The sequence below is a fragment of the Myotis myotis genome, unplaced genomic scaffold (genome assembly GCF_014108235.1).
Source record: "Myotis myotis isolate mMyoMyo1 unplaced genomic scaffold, mMyoMyo1.p scaffold_m19_p_5, whole genome shotgun sequence".
Lineage (NCBI taxonomy): Eukaryota > Metazoa > Chordata > Mammalia > Chiroptera > Vespertilionidae > Myotis > Myotis myotis.
In genome coordinates this window covers 66,452,240-66,467,276 of record NW_023416357.1, presented here as the reverse complement: position 1 = coordinate 66,467,276, position 15,037 = coordinate 66,452,240, and the positions used below count along the sequence as shown (strand labels likewise).

At 43.4% G+C, this 15,037-nt stretch overlaps 1 protein-coding gene across 11 annotated transcripts in view; it reads left to right on the top strand.

The window, feature by feature from the left end:
* Window positions 1-15,037, top strand: part of EPB41L4A (erythrocyte membrane protein band 4.1 like 4A) — a 214,602-nt gene that overhangs the window by 48,286 nt on the left and 151,279 nt on the right. For 2 of the 11 annotated variants that reach the window (XM_036310758.1, XM_036310757.1), the window contains exon 3: window positions 3,504-3,664. The exons of 8 other annotated variants lie outside the window; for them this stretch is intronic. The gene's annotated coding sequence lies outside the window, so the exon portion shown is untranslated. Of the gene's footprint in view, window positions 1-3,500; window positions 3,665-15,037 lie in introns of all 11 variants that reach the window. One more of the 11 variants, XM_036310759.1, reaches the window with a different exon arrangement.

Genomic DNA, 15,037 nt, shown 5'->3' with positions numbered 1-15,037 from the left:
AAACAACTTGTTTGGGGATCCCTTGAAACACGTTTTCCATTTGCACATGTGCTGCTGAATGGACAGATGGAATCCCTAATAGATGTTCGGGCCTCACTGTTGAGGTACATTGTTTCTCTCCACAAACACCTGAGTGCCTCATTAGTATCACTGTCACGTCACTCATCACAAACTGTCTCACTTTGCAGATAGAACTCAGCCCCCCTCCCCAGGCCTGCCTCCTCTAGCTGACTTCCCTCTTCCCCTGCAGTGACTCACAGGACTTCCCAGATGTATTAGGTTCTGTCTGGAGCCAAGAAACATTCAGAACTACTGTATTTAAATCATATTTCCTAACAAAATGGTTTTCCATAAATTAGGAGTTGGTTACATTATTACTGATATCTTGAAATGATTAATTTATGTAGCAAGTATGAGCACTCTGTTCTTACAGATATACAAACAGAAATAAATAAAATATGAAAGGCATGGCTTTTACAGCAATTATAAGTGAATAGGAAAAGAATATATGTATACCATTTAATTCTAATACAGGCACAATGTGATAAGTGGACAAAGGTTTCATGAAACCTGATAGATAACTTGAAGAGGACCTTGAAGGGAGGGATAAGGATTTTAACAGGCAGAGACTAGAGTGAGGATGGGCCAGTCAGTTGGAGGGAGTGACATGTGTTGGCTTATGTTGAGTATTCAGTTTGATGGATATACGGGCACATTGGGAGATAAACATGGAAGGATAAGTTGAGCCGTAAAATAGAGGACCTCAAATGCCAGCCTAATTGGTGCAGATGTGGAAAGTAGTGGGGAGCCTTTCAGGCTTGTGTTAGAAGTGTGAAGATCGGGCATGGGGAAGATCCTCTGGCAGCAAGCTGGGAGTTGGAGGGTTCAAGTTAGGGCACCTGTGGCTGGATGGTTTTCTCTTCTGAGCGCTGGGGTGATGGGAGGAAGAGGTTACTCCTTTACTGTGCTCCACTCTGATTTGAGACTGAAACGATGGGCTTTGGGTACTCAGCTTCTTAGTCTTTTCTCTAAATTTCTGCTAGTTTAAGGCTTTCTGTCACTACTCTTTCCACAAGTATTCAGTTATGTTCTAAATGATGCCCAAAGGTCAGGCAGCAAAAGGGGGGAAGAAGAGAAAACACTTACAGAATGAATAATTAAAAGCTGCATGAAGGGCCAAGAGCATGTTTGATATGAACACAGCAACCCTTTGTAATGGCTCCAAGATGCTTGGAAAGTCATGCCTGTTGGAAAGGGATTGGTAGGGTACTGAAAAATCTGTTATTAAAATGTTATTACTTGCCTAAATTCTGCATCCTAAAAGCCGATGTGAATTATGCACATTATTTGAGGAATTGCCAGGGTGTCCCTCAGCTTTTAAAAATTCAACCGACTTCTTTTGCGTGTTCCTCATCTCTTTGTCCACCATTGCTTTTCCACCATCAGTGTAAATGTCAACAGTGAAACAGGCAAATAATGTCTTAGTATGATTATAAACACAGTTTTGACTTAATGGATCCCCTTAATGGATTATACTTTGAAAATGCTGGTGTGTGTGTGTGTGTATGTATCCAACCATCTTCTGGTTATGCCAGCCCCCTTTTGTGGCCAGATGATACTAGGTACTTGTAGCTTTCAGTTGCTTTGTTGTTTACTTAGTGTTTCCCCACAGAACTGTGCGTAGATCTTAGTGGTTCTACCCATGTTGTGGCTCAGGACACTGTTGGTTGACTGGTTTTATGCCCAACTTTGTGGTCTGGGGTTGGGGTCAGATATACAGTTGGCTATTCAGACTTTAACTGTCAAAATGACAGATACGGGGCACTCACCCTCCGATCCTCCTTCTTGATGTTTAGAAAGCTGAAAAGAGCACTGGGTATTTAAAAATTCATATACAGGTAGCTTTTCATTCGAAGTAGTTGCCTGAGACGTCTCAGGATTTCTGTGGCTAAAACTTAATGTTGAACCCTGGCTAGTGTGGCTCAGTTAGTTGGGCATCATCCCATGCACTGAAAGGTTGCCGGTTAGATTCTCAGTCAGGATACGTGCCAGGGTTTCGGGCTCAATGCCTGGTAGGGGGCGTGCAGGAGGCAGCTGATCGATGTTTCACTCTCACATTAATGTTTCTCTCCCTCCCCCCTTTTCTAAAAATCAATAAAAAAAATCTTTCAAACGTAATGCCGACTGATGGAACAGGGAAATGATGATTTGCAAGTTTTTTTTTTAACTAAAATTTATGTTGGGGTATTTTAGGTTATGAGTTTAAAATAACATAAGATGATAAAGTGTTGATGGTATTGTACATTTCTGTAGTGTGGGAGATCCCTGCCATGGTTCTGTTTACAAGTCTCTGGGGGTAAAATTTTTCATGAGAACATGGTAGTACATTTGCATAATGAATATAATATTATATTTAAAGCATATTTAATGACATTTGGAAATGCTCAAGACACATTAGTGTCATTAAATATATATATTGCAAGGAATTAAGTTATGTGGGAGCTGGCAAAGCCAATATGAAATCCACAGGGTGGGCTGACAGGAGGGGCTGGCGGGATCTCCTGGATGTGAGCTAAACTGCTGTCCACAGGCAGAATTTCTTCATATAGAAGACATCAGTTCCACTCTTATGGCCGTGCAACTCCTTGAATCAGACCTCCTTGGATTGCCTAGGATAAGTCATCTTCCTTAAAGTAAACTGATTATAGACTTTAATCAAGTCACAAAACACCTCACAGCAACACCCAGATTAGTGCTTGAATAACTGAAGATTATAGCCTAACTCATAAAACTGACCATCAGACAGAATAGTTTACTGAACCCTCATGTCCCATTCCTTCTGCAATAACCATAAACCAGTTTTGCCTCATTCATACCTTCATTCACTTCTCCCTATACTATTTTATTTGGAAGCAAATCCCAGTCATCATATTGTTTCATCTGCAAATGTTTCATTAGGTGTGTGTCTCCAGCCTGGTGCTGTCCAACAGAATTTTCTGCATTGACAGAAAGAGTCCATATCTGTAACCATAGCCACGTGTAGCTATTCACCACTTAGAATGTGGCTAGTGAGATCGAGGAACTAAAATTTTACTTTTAATTAATTTTAAACAATTTAAAGTTAAATAGCCATATGTGGCTAGTGGCTATGGTATTGGAGGGCACAGCTTTGGAAGATAAATGCTCATTATTAGAAATCATAATCATATTTTGTGCCAAAATTTTAATAGTTGTTCTTAAATATTATCAAATACCTTTCATATCGACATTTCCAGTTATTTCATAAGTGTGATAAAATTGTATATTTTTAATAGATGAGACTATAAATAAGAGCTCTTATTTGTAAATATGTCTGTTTTCAAAACTGTAAGTTCCCTCTCTCTGATTAGCTATTTATTTGTTGAAGATGCTGTGTTATTTGTTCTTGCTAGATATTATGTCCTATGTATTTTATAGATGATTTGGTGAGGGTTCAATTCAAATAAGTTCTGGGTTCACAGCAGGTCTGACTCCAGAACCTGAGCTCCTAACCTTTCCTGAAATGATGATGATGGTGGCGATGGCAGTGACAACATAGCTAAGCGTTTCATCACAAAATGTGGATGATGTTCTTAATTCCCGACTTCTAGACTGGCCAAGCGACTTCTCCAATGTCAAATAGCTAGTAAGTATTAGAATTAAGGTTCAGTCCAGGCAGGCAATCTGGATCCAGAGTCTGAATTCTTTATTTTATTTTATTTTTATTTTATTTTTTCCATGCTACATGGTCTCTATACTTACAAGAAATGAGAAATTCTTGTTGGCTGCCTCTTAACAGCCTGGACATGTTTGAAATTATGGATGTAATTTTACCAAGTTATTTTCCAGGACTCTTGGGAGAATGGAATCAGTGCTTGAAAGCACTTGAGAATCCTTAATGTAAAAGACTGTTATGGAAAGTGTTTATTTGTTTGTAAAGTCAACTGCCTACTATTCCTAGATTCACATTTGTGCTTCGTATGTCAGTTGCTTTAAAACAGAAGCTGTTCCTACAGGCCACATGCTGAATATGACACTTCTATTTAAAGTCACTTAGACATTATAGATATCCTCTAAGAAACCTGTGTAGAAACTGCTCTGTCCAAAGTGCCTTGTGCAGTTTCTAGATTATTTCCCTCTTCTGGGTTAGGAGAGCTTTGTTTGTGTTGACAAAATGGACTGCTGAAGTGTGCTCTTGGGAGTGAATACGTGTGAAGTGGAGCAGCTCACTACAAATCCCTGAGGGTCTGCCTGCATTGCAGTTTCCCTACTTTGTATGCTCTCTCTTTAGGACCACCCCTTCGGACGTGACCGCCTCACTCCTTCAGCCCAGGTGGTCATGGGGCCTGCTGCTCCCACTAGCTGTCTGTGCTGTAGCTCCACACACCAAGGAATAGTAGGCAGCCCAGCTCTAGTTCCTTTCACTTGTACTGGATTAAATTTCCGTGGGGAATTGGCCTGGCTGATCTGGAAAATGTGCCTGGTGCTATTGCAACCCCATAAAATCCACTGCCAGCCCACCCACTCAGGACTACCTGGCATCTGAAACCCACCCCACTGCATGGGGCACATTTGCTATAAAACAAACACATGGCAGTAAATGCTTTTAAAGGTTATCAGAAAAGACCAGTGATAAGTGTATTTTGTAGTTCTGTAATTCAATAAAAAGAGAGAAAGGAGAAAGAATAGGGGGAAGGAACAAAGAGTGGGAAGGAAAGGAAATTGGTAAGCCAGTTGGGAAACATGTATTGTATCCAGTAAGCACGGTTGTCTTATTGTACATCGCGAGCAGTGTTTCTCTTGGTTGCTCAGTTTCTTTAATGAAATAGTGTTTAATGAAAAGGGTTCCTTGTTTTCTTCTTATTATTTTTTAATCCTAGCCCAAGGTTATGTTTATTGATTTTAGAGGGGGGGGGAGGGACAGTGTTTTAAAACAATTTATAGCTGTCTCCCAAGACATAGGGAAACATGAACAGAGGGAAGATGATGTGAAGACAAGGGGAGAACACTGTAAACTAGTACTCAACAAGGAGAGGCTGAGGCTGCCAGAGGCATGGGGAAAGGCATGGAATCGATTCTCCCTCCCTCACAGCTGCAGAGGGAGCCAACCAGCTGACCCCTTGGTCTCAGACTTCTGGCCTTCAGAACTGTGAGACAATACTGTATGTTTCTGTTGTTCAAGCCGCCCAGCTTATGGCAGCTCTAGAAAATAACCCAGGCATTAAGGAATGCTTTGCTTTCTTCTAAAGCTGTCAAAAAGGAAAAGAGAAGACAACCCTGCATCTTGGCAGTTTGACAGTTAGGCGTAGTATAGGGCGAAGACAGATGCTCACAGATCCCAACCAGATCACAGCCTTTGCACACTCAGCATCTACTTAGGTTTGACAAGTACTGCCTATTCGGTTGTCGATTTCTTTGTCTAACATGGGTCGTGTGCTTATTGGCAACATGGAAAGCCTATACAACGTGTAACAGTTGAAGGACCCCAGTGTAGTGTGTGTCCAGGAATGCCGTCTCCCTGTCATGGTCTTTCCATTTTCTGCTTGTTAGTGCCTGATAAGGCTGCTGCTCTGTTTTGATGTCACGGGAGAAAGAAGAACTGATAAGTTTGCTTCTCACCGAGAAACTACAAGGATGTGATTGTGCTTCTGAAGAGCCTAGTCAACTCATGCTTTCTGGAAGGAGGGGAAGTGGTAAGCTGAGGAAGAATTCTTAAAAACAGGACATGAAGGTTATTATTTCATACTGTGAAATAAGGGCCCAAGGATGGAGGTCGGTGTCACTGCTGAGGAGGCATTTGCACAGACTTGGGATCATTAAATCTGGTTGTGCGTTGGTATGAGGGGGTATATCGTTAGGAATATGGGCTCTGAATACCATGGCTTGTGTTTGAATCTGGGCTTCATGTCTTATTGGCTGTATGACCCTGAGTAAGTTACTTAAACTCTCTGTGTCTCAGTTTTTCCTTCTCCGAAAAATGGTGTAGCAGTTCCAGCCTCAAATAGTTGTTGTGGGGATGAAATGAATTGATCCCTGTAGAGTACTTTAGAAGTGTCTGGTACATGAAGTGCTCAGAAGTCTATGGTTTTTAGTAGTCGTAGCAGGAGTAATAGAAAGTGAAGTTAGAAGGAAACGTTTAAGCTAGAAAGATAGGGCAGATGAAACAGATCTCTAGAAGAGAGGCCATGGCTCGGGCGCACTGGCCAGCGAGGCCTGTAGGCAGCCTCTGGAGGCTTCTCAGCCAGCAGGGACTTAGAGGCTAAAGAACGAAGGACTTAGTTTGTTCTAAATCCTATTTGTAAGTAAAATAATTTGTAACAACACTCCTAGATTTTTCCAGGTTTCTGGAGCCAGCTTTAGTCTGTGTGCTAGGGAAGAGGGTGATGAGTATGAGGCACATCCAGGCTTCACATCCTGACCTTAGCAGGTCCGTCGGAACAGTGACAGTCAGCTTGGAAGCCACTCTGACAGTGAAGTAGCATATGCCAGCCCAGCAGTGCAGACTCCTGGGAGACAATTTTTATTCTCAGCTGTGTTTATAAAATGGGAAACTTTGAGCTTTGGGAGGTGGCTTATCTAAAGTTACACATCATGGAAGTGGTGGAGTTGGGTTTCCAACTGGGTCTGTCTGAGTACACAGCCGCAGCCTTTAGCTTTGGGAGAATCATACCGATTTTTCCCCTTCCCAGGACCTTGTCCCAGAGGCAGAAACACGGTGACCTGGATTTAGTGCTCCTTCATGGTTGGTGTTATGGGAGGGCTAATAAAAGGAAGGTGATAGTCTCTATCCGTTCCAGTTGGATGTTTTCCCAACTTAGAGCCTCAGTGTGCTACATTCTCAGAAGGCAGTTCTAGGGGAAGCACTAAACTATCTGGACATGTGTCTGGCCTGTTGGCAAAACAGCATAATCATCATGGGAATTTTGAGGTGGGTAGCCTTCATTCTGAGATACTCATCCTCGTACACTCGAAACATTATTCACTGTTTGACCCCCAGAGAACTGAGCTCATCACTGATGTCCAGATAGGTCCTGTCCCCTCCGTCTGCCATCTTTTCCTGTCCCCATCCCTTATTGCTCCCTCACTGGTGCTGGCTCTTTCCTTCAATGTGAACAGGCTCAGGTCTCTTGCATCTGCCTCGAACTTGCACCAGTTACCCTTACTTCCCATCTCTTCATAGACAAACTTCTCAAACTAGTGTCCAGAGAAGAAGGTAAAGGGCCATGTGAGAGAGGTGTCAGGAAAGCCACAGGACGGGTTATGGTCAGATGCTACAGCAGTGGTTCTCAAAGTGTGATCTTGGACCTGCAGCAGCAACATCACCTGGGAACTTGTTAAAATGCAGATTCTTGGGCCTACCCCAGGCCAACAGTCAGTAACTCAGGGTGGTGGTGGTGGTGGGGGGGGAGGGTGAGTCATCTGACTTAACAAGGTCACCAGTTGTGATGCATCCTAAAGTTTGAGAACCAGTACGCTACAGAGAGGTTGAGTTAAATAAAGGCCAGAAATCCTGATGGGAGTTCCTAATTGGGTAGTTCCTTATTTTATTGCTTTGCTCCCTCAGTCCTGTGCAATCCTGCTCTGTCAACACTTCGCTGTAAGTGCTTGAAGTCTGCAGGACCTTTCTCCTCACTCTCATGTTGCTGTGAGCACAGATATGTGGGGAGAGCCCTGGGTCCCTGTCAAGAGTTCTGAGTTCTGTTCCAGCTTCCTCCTCTTAACCAGCTAGGCCACTTAGCATAGTGCTTAACCATTCGGGACCCTAGTTTTCTCCCAGAGAGTGAGATTTGCTAATCATTAAAGGATCTCCTCCATCTATCTGCTGCTCAATTATGCTATGCATTTAAATTTTTTAATTTATAAATTTGTTTAAATATGTTTGCTACTCTGTTGATGGCAGATTTAAGCATGCTATCTGTGCTTGCCATAACTTTGAATATCTAACATATATTTTAGTCCCATAATAATGAGCCAGTTTATGATTGTGGGCTGTGCTGTCAGGCATTGATGCATTGACTGACCTTGTCAAGGCACCTGACACATTTCTTTTAAACCCCTCAGTGGGGAGATAGCTAGCCCTGATGCAGAACTTGTATTTATGGTTTGATGATGAGACTCCCAGGCTTTGACCAAGGAACAAAGCCACATTTGTGATGCTTCTGTATGATTCCTCCTCTCTTCACTGGCACCTAACCCCAGTCACCAAGGCTTGTTGATTTTTCTCTCTAGGAAAAGACCATTTCCTCTTTTCCATTCATGCTTCCCCCTGCCTCTGACTTTCTTTTAAGTAGCTAATGGTCTGAGGGCCCACTGCATTTTGGGTAATGCACTGGTAGGTCTGGAGGCAAACTGTGAGCACAGCAGGGGAGATGGGGAGGTTGCTTGACATTACAGAGCAGGGGGCAGGTAATCTTTTTCTGTAAAGGGTCAGATAAGAAATATTTTAGGCTTTGTGGGTCATAAGACCTCTATCACTGCTATCTGATTCTGCCATAGACACTGTAAAACAGTGGTGTTTTAGTCAAGGCTCAGGTGGCAGGCAGATTTGGCACACACACTGTACAATGGGGCCTTGACTTACAAGTTTAATTCGTTCAATGACGGAGCTCGTAACTCAAATTACCCATATGTCAGATCAAAAAGTGAGCGAGTGAGACACGTGATGCTGGGCTGATGTTGTGGCGTTCACTGTGACGTTCGCTGCGCCAACTAGCGGTGGGGTATCTGAAGCTGGCTTGTAACCCGAATTTTAGCTCGCACCTCAAAGCAAAAAATCGGCTGAGAGATGGCTCATATCTCGAAAAACTCGTTAGTTGGGACACTTGTAAGTAGTTTGCCAGACCTGTTATGAGAGTGAGGCAGGCCATTACCATACACAATAAAAAGTGTGTGTGTGTATATCAAGTTGTGATGCATGCTATGAAGAAAATAAAGCCATGTGAAGGGAATGAGAAAGGCTGGGGTATGTGTGTGTTCTTTCATACATAGACTGTAGAAGACGCCTGTGAATGAGAAGAAAGTAGGGAAACAACCTTGGGGCTCATGGTGGAAGAGCCTTCCAGGTGGAAGGAACACAGGTGCGGTGCTCCTGGCATGGCCATGTGTTGGGTTCATTCAGAGAGGCCAGGCTGGCTGGGGTGATCCAGGGAGATGGCAGGCAGGGACTCTGGGACCGCTGCCAAGGGAAGGGCTCACCAGCAGACAAGGGAGGAAGGACTTTCCAGAGAGAGGAGGTAGTCTGTGTGGGGTCTGGAGGTGTGAGAGAGGACGATCTGATTGGGGAAAGTAAGAGGTTTGGTCTGGCTGTAGAACAGGTTAGATGAGCCATGTGGTAAAGTTGGCTTTGAACGTCATGCCAAAGGGTGTTGACTTTATTCATGGGCAGGCCTTTAGGGAGAGGAACACTGTTTGCTTGTGTTTCAGAAAAGGTGACAGGTGATTGTGTGGAGGGTGCTAGGCGGGATGTAGGTGGGAGGAAGGATGAGGTACTGAGACTGAGGGGATGGAGATGAGGTGATGGATTCAGGACACACTCAGCCAAGTGGACTCCTCTCTTGTTTCTTAAGTGCTGTGCCTTCCTGCATTTGTGCCTTGTGTCCTGCCATTCCGCCCTCCAGGAATGCCTGCTCCTGACCTTCACTGCCAGGAATGGCCCAAGGCTTCCTTTTGTGGGGAGCCTGCCCCCATTACTCCAGTTAGAAGAGTCCACTTTTTCCTCCCAATTCTCACAGCACCTTCTTCCTGGTACTTCTCCTACCCTGTGGGTCTCATTGGGCTATTTGTTTACATGCCTTTATCAGTTCTTAGATATTTTAACATTCTTGAGGGCAAAGGATCTTTTCTTGATATTGAGATCTTAGTATATAGTGTAATGGGGAACATGAACTCAGGAGTCATGCTGACCCACCACTTACTACTGTGACCTTAGGTAAATGACTTTGTTTCTCTGAGAGCTTGTGTTTCCTCATCCATGAAAGGAGATAGTATTACCAGCCCCATAGGCAGGGTTCTGGTGATAACTGAGATAATGCGTGGAAGCACTTAAAACAGCCTGCGCATTTTAAGTGTTCAATAAATGTTAGCAGTTATGAGTAGCATTACTGTTATATTACAGCAATGCCTAACACAATGCCTGGTTTATAGAAAAACCCTCAAAAAAACATTGGTTGACTGAGAAAATGTGGTACAGATGGAGGTTACGATAGAGGAACACAGACTAAGCCCAAATTGTGGTAACACTGACAGATGGGTTTGGTCTCTGTAAAGATCAGATTATGGGATTTTTAAGAGAGAATTATACCTAGATATCTTAGAACGTTATTAAAGAGGAAAAGTTAGTAAAGTTTCGTTTATATATGAGTGAAAAATCTCAGTATACATGCATTATCAGTATTGATGATCACATGTTCTTGAATCACAAAATCTGCTCATGAGAGATTTGAAAGACAAACATTTAGGGCTAATAACAATGCACATTACTTCCAGGCTAAGAGAGCTAGCTTCGTTGTTTCAGTTCTCAGTGGCTCCATGTAATAACTACAAACAGGTACTATTTATTGTCTTTCATTGCTCAGAAAGAGAGGAGCAAGGTATGTGAACAGCCTAAAAACTAAGCCTCTAATGAAAAGATGCTTTTGCTCCAGAGAAATCAGAATTTGTGTGTAGACCTAATCAGGTAAAAGTTGAAAGCAATGCAATTGACCCCAACCACCTCTAGGTTATTTGTCAACTCTGAAAGCTACCACCTGCTCTTTATTCTTGCATCTAAAATCTTTTTCTTTCTAACTTCCTGGCCTTCATTAATAAGAGGTTACACTTGGTGCTTCAGTGACACAACCTGTAGACCTTTCAGTCATCTCCTTTACAGTATGTACTGTTGCCTCCCCCACCCTGCCTAGAGGTTCTGGTCTTGAATTCTGGACCAACTCAGTGGTAAACCCTAATCATAGGGCCCATTTAATTACACAGGGGTCAGGGAGTCTGTCCTACACTGGGGATATTTGGGGAGCAGCTCTAATGACTACCACAGGAATATGTACAGTGTAAAGAGAGTCACACCACTTTTTGATTTGCATTTTGTAAAATGACAGGTGATATGATCGCAGTTCCCTAGATAATTGACAAACGCCCTTTGGTTTGGGTTTGGTTACTTATCTTCTTATTATATTACTATTGTTGAGAAAATTCTAATAAAAACTCTCATTATGCTAGTATTATGCAAAGATTTCCACTACACCACTCCCATCCATTTTTAGTCTTAAAATTGACTTAAAACTTGTGGCCTCTGGATTTTCCATAGCTCTTTGAACTACCAGTGTTTGTCTGCTCTCTAGTCACCTACTGTGTCTTCCTTCATGTTTTCCTCTTACCCAGAAGGGCCTTCCCTTTTCTTTCCATCATCCAAATCCTCCTCATTCAATAAGATTCATTTCCTTCAGGGAGCCTCTCCTTCCCTGGAATATAGGGAATCAGGAAATGCAAATTTGAGGACACGGAAGGGTGGTTCCTGATAGATTAAAAAGGAGTGGGGGAGAGTGTTGTTTCTAGATAAAGGATCAGTGGAAAGAAGTCCAGTGTGGTTCGACTCTAAGGGTGAGGGGAGAGAAACACCAGGTGTGACTGATCAGGCCAAGATTATGGAAGGAGGGCTTGAGGTCAAAGTGAAGGAAATTTGGTTGTTGTCTGTATGATCTAGGGGGACTCCATTGAAGAACTTTAAACAACAAGGTGTCAAAGTCAAGTTTACATCTTAAAATACTCACCCTGACTATTATGTCCAATTAGGAGGCAGTTGCAGTAGGATGGCTCGGACTGGGTGGAGATGGTGGAGATGGAGAGCCATGGACAGATTTGTGTTCAGAAATCTTGTCCCAGTTGTCACAATGTCTGGCCAGTTGGGTAAAACAAACCATCTGGAAAATGCCAATTTGTGGGCCTGGCTGGGTTCTCGTGGAGTTGAACATAGAAGCATCCACTCCTATTTGAGTGATTTTATCATATACCTCATTTTTAAAACCTTGTTTTGACTGTATTGACCCAGCAAGAAATAATATAAGATTTAAATATATATATATATAAAACAATATGTGATATTTTCAGCCTATAAATCTATTTTCCTGTTCAAAGACAATAGATTAATTCTTCCTCATCTAAGGCTGAGAAGATTTCTGACTGCTCAAAAAGGAGGGTCCTTAACACCGAGTTTGGAGCTTAGGTAGTCCAGACTCTAGTGGGGGTGCCTTTGGATTTTTGCCTTTCATTGATGAGGCTTTCTGCCCTGCCCTCATTTACACTGTGCAGAGCTTTGGCCAAATCCTAATGAGGCCTCCTGTGCTCTGGGCTCCTTGTGCTCAAATCAGTGCAAGGCCGCCTAGCTTCTGTGCTCTGACAGAGTGCTCATTCTTGTGCTACATTAACTTAATGGAGTTAAAAATGATCTTCAGGGGGAGATTGATCCCATTCTTGGTAATATGTTTCCTAAAGTTGTTTGTTACAAATGTTTTTTTGCTATCCTTTTCTCTAACAAAGACCGATGTTTAACTTTGCCCAGTGGGGTGTCTGTGAGACACCCATAGCCCTCATCTTTTACTTTCCGTTTTCTTAAACTCAGTTGTGCATTGCAGTTTCTGAGGTGACTTGAAGTGGGTGCTGAGCAAGCTGTTTCTGTGTATTTACAGGCGAAACTCATAGTCACAACATCGAGTGTGAACCTAGAATAATTCAATGTGATATCCCTCCTGGCTAATCAGAGGCCCTGGCAGACAGCCAGGCTGCCAAAGAGGCATTTATGCAAAAGGAGAGCTGGTGACATGTGTCCTGGAAAAAGTGGCATCAGATCTGCTGTCAGTATGTAGCAGTCGAGAGAGAGAGAAAGAGGGAGAGAGAGAGAGAGAGAGAGAGAGAGAGAGACAGACACTGTCTGATTCATACAAGCATGCAAATGTGTATGTGGAGGACAGTGTGGGGAAAGAAAGGAGGGCCAGAGGAAGTTGAGCCATTTGGGGGAGACACATTCTTCCTTCGTGGCCAAGCCCTCCATTTCCAAGAATAGGACCTGCAGACAGGGCATCCCGGATTGTCTCTGCTTTGTCTCTCTCTGTGTGTGTTTGTTTAATATTCATCAACACCCCATCTCCTGGGGCTTGGTGTCACAACCATTATTCCTCCATCGGAGGCTGGTTGTGGCTTCCTGCAGAGACCAGCCGTGCCTCTCCTTAATTGGCTGGTAGGGTCAGCAGCATTGACATGCACATTCCTGCCATTTTCCCTTCTTGGCATCTCCCCCCTTCGCAATACATTTTCTAGAGGGGAGGGCCAGCAGGGCCAGGAGGAATTAGGGGGTCTTGCCTGAGAAATGAAACCTGCTCAGGGATGCAGTTTCTTAGCCAGAGGCTTGTTCCCAAACCGAGATGCTGCATTCCAATCAAATGGAGGGGGTGCTTCCATTTTAACCTGATGGAGAATAAAACAGCCTTACTTTTGTGAAGCTTTTGGTCAGCATAGTGGCTACTAGTGATTTCAGTGTTCTTAGCATTTACAGGCAATGGGGACTCTACAGTATTGAGCGAAACCATGAGTTATGATTAAATATCAACACCCACCGCCTCCCTGTTCTCCCAGCACCACATGCTGTATGATCTGAGCCTCTGAAGAACCTGAGACACGAATCTCTTGATGGCTATGTTGTGTTGCGTTTAAAACTGTGCAAGAAGAAAGCCTTTGACTCTCTGTTAAGTAGCTACAAAGTGCAAAAGCAAAACTACAAAAATAACAGCGTGCTTTTAGGAAAGTATGGTGAGTTTTTAAAAAAGCATAGTTCCATCCTATCTGTGTATCTTTTCAACTCCTATGTTTTTACTGTGCTCAGAATAACAGAGGTTACCATCAGTGGGGCATAAAGTATAACCTGAGGGTATCAATCATATATAAGACTTAGGAAGGAAAGAATGCTCAAAGGAAGAGGGAAAAGAAAAAAAAAAACCGGGATGGAAAATGATAGGTGTGCCTACACTGGGGAGTGGAAGAGGGACTCCAGGGAGGGTCGGGTACCACTCGGGAGCATCAGTGCCATGTGTCTCATTTAGCCCAGAATTTTATTACAAATAAAAACCAATAAGCATGCCCTAACCGGTTTGGCTCAGTGGATAGAGCATTGGCCTGTAGACTGAAAGGTCCCAGGTTCGATTCCGGTCAAGGGCATGTACCTTGGTTGTGGGCACATCCCCAGTAGAAGGTGTGTTTCTCTCTCATTGATGTTTCTAACTCTCTATCCCTCTCCCTTCCTCTCTGTAAAAAAATTCAAATATGTTTTAAAAAAACAAAACCAAAACCCAATAAGCACTTATTTCATGGGAGACTTTTTCACACTCTGAAATGGACAGTGACAAAGAGAAAGAGTAATCTAGGCCCTGAGTGGTCCCCAAGACAGCTAATTATTCAAAAAACCCAGAAGTATCACGCCTAAGGCTGTGTTTCAGCAAGAGTGGGGAAAGAATAGAAAAGTTGATGAGATAGCTTGGAATGGAGAACTAAAAAAAGGACAGTTTTACTGTTCTCCCCTTCCTTCTTAAGATTTTGGAATTGGAACTTTGGGAGCAGGACTTTCTTAATGTACCTACAACAGAGGTGGAGGTCACGATGCCCTCTGCTTTCCTTCCTGATCCCATTGACCAAGATTCCTTAGCTTCCTTCAGTTACCATTCCTGGCTCACCCGTTTTGTTGTTGTTGTTGTTGTTGTTTTGGGGGGGAAGGGGGGCTCTTGGTGGCAGTCCTGTTCCTTAATAAAAAATACTTACTGTGATTCTGATGCCTGGCTGCCCTGGGCAATCTCCTGAGCAGCACGGGTGGGGTGAGGGATCAGTATTTTGATGGTGCAGCCAGGAGTGGGCGCCCAGCCTATCCTGCCTGAGTTAGCAGCTCCCCAGCTGCCATTGCCCATGTTAGTTGGGCCTGTGGGTGTTTGCTCCTGGGCAGAGACTCCTTGCCTCCCAGCTCCACTGTCTGTACTTGCTGGCCCAG